The sequence below is a fragment of the Melospiza melodia genome, chromosome 28 (genome assembly GCF_035770615.1).
Source record: "Melospiza melodia melodia isolate bMelMel2 chromosome 28, bMelMel2.pri, whole genome shotgun sequence".
Taxonomy (NCBI): Eukaryota; Metazoa; Chordata; class Aves; order Passeriformes; family Passerellidae; genus Melospiza; species Melospiza melodia.
In genome coordinates this window covers 7117003-7118784 of record NC_086221.1, presented here as the reverse complement: position 1 = coordinate 7118784, position 1782 = coordinate 7117003, and the positions used below count along the sequence as shown (strand labels likewise).

At 57.2% G+C, this 1782-nt stretch overlaps 1 long non-coding RNA gene across 1 annotated transcript; it reads left to right on the top strand.

The window, feature by feature from the left end:
- The first annotated feature begins 616 nt into the window (after positions 1-616).
- Positions 617-1515, top strand: LOC134430243 (uncharacterized). Its single transcript, XR_010030777.1, has 3 exons — positions 617-766; positions 1165-1258; positions 1388-1515. It is a non-coding gene; the product is annotated as an uncharacterized LOC134430243 (long non-coding RNA).
- Positions 1516-1782: the final 267 nt, after the last annotated feature.

Genomic DNA, 1782 nt, shown 5'->3' with positions numbered 1-1782 from the left:
GATTTCCAACGCTCTCAAGGATGGGATGGGATTGTTGGGAGCTGATTTCCAACTCCCCAAAGGACAGGGTGGGATGGTTGGGAGCTGATTTCCAACTCTCTCAAGAACAGGATGGGATGGTTGGGAGCTGATTTCCAACAGTCTCAAGGATGGGATGGGATGGGATGGGATGGGATGGGATGGGATGGGATGGGATGGGATGGGATGGGATGGGATGGGATGGGATGGGATGGGATGGGATGGGATGGGATGGGATGGGATGGGATGGGATGGGATGGGATGGGATGGGATGGGATGGTTGGGAGCTGATTTCCAACACTCTCAAGGACAGGATGGGATTGTTGGGAGCTGATTTCCACACAGGGGCGAGCTCCACGGATTGAACCCACAGCAGGGTCGGGATGCTGGGGCTTGGCACCACTCTGGGCATTTTGCCACCATTAATTGCGAGTTTCCTGGGAGCTCTGGAGCCAGCCCGGTGCCGGATGGGGATGAGCCGAGCTCGGGGCGCACCCGAGCTCGGACGGGGCTGGCGCGGCTCCCCGAGCGTTGGTGACCTCATGCCGCAGACACGGGTGAGGTCAGCGCTATGATAATTGCCCTCCCAGAAGGATGCATCGTGCGGGAAGAGGATGTTGTGAAGCCGGCGAACTTGCCGGGGCGAACAAAAACCCCCCTGCCAGGGGAAACTCATGCCCGGAGCGTGCCAGGAGCGGCGGGGGCATGGCAGGAGAAGAGACGGCGGCACGGGGGTGCCAAGCGGGCGGTAATTGCGGCAGGAAGGCGGGCGGGACCTGCGGCGAGGGAGAGGGGCCGTGCAGGGACCTGCCCTCCCCAGGGCACGGGCGGGATGCGCTCCCCGAGCTCCGCCGGCTCCATCCGGCGCCGGGCGCTGCCAGGGCCGCTCCTGGGGAAGGAGCCGCGCTCGGAGATCCGCTCTCTGCTGCCCCAGACCCTTCTCTGCCCGTTTAAAACCCCGCTCTGGGGGGGATCGTGCAGGTGCCGGGATGAGCCCGCTGGAGAGCGCCGTGCCTCAGTTTCCCCACCTGCAACCTTCAGAAAACACTGAAGGTGTTTTCAACACAAAACCAAACTATTACCCCTCATCCAAGCCTTCTCTCCCCATTCAAAACCCCGCTCTGAAATGGATCGCGCGGGTTCCAGAGTGCCTGGATGAGCCCAATGGAGAGCGCCGTGCCTCAGTTTCCCCACCTGCGAACAGCAGCGGTGCTCTGTTACCTGCAGAAACCAATCAAAGGTAAACAAACCAACCCATCACCCCTCATCCAACCCTCCCTTCCCGTGCCAGGGAGAGCTCCAGAGGGTTTTATCCTCCAGCCAGGGGGATGCTCAGCTCGCTGCTCTCAGCTGGTTCTTCTCCCCGCAGCCCCGTGACAGGTATTTGAAAAGGAGCTGAGCTCAATCCTATCAAACCTCCGCGGGTCCTGGGACAAGCCAGACTTTAAGGAGTCGGAGTCCGAGCGAGTTTCACAAGAAAACAAACAGAAATGCTTCTGTTGCGCGGAGAAAAGAGGGAAAAAAAAAATAAAAGAAAAGAAAAAAGAGAAGTCGGGAGGGGAAAAATCGCAGCACTGTGGAAAAAAATCAACTCTTTCCTGAATAAAGCAGAAAAGAAAAAAAAAAAAAAAAAAACCGCGGCCGTATTGAGCTGTGACATATGGTTACACAAATAGAAACCACAGAGGGGAAAATCATGTTTTCTCTTTCATTATTTATCACTCTCTAACTGTCTCCAGCTGGGTGAGTAAACAGCCTCATTGG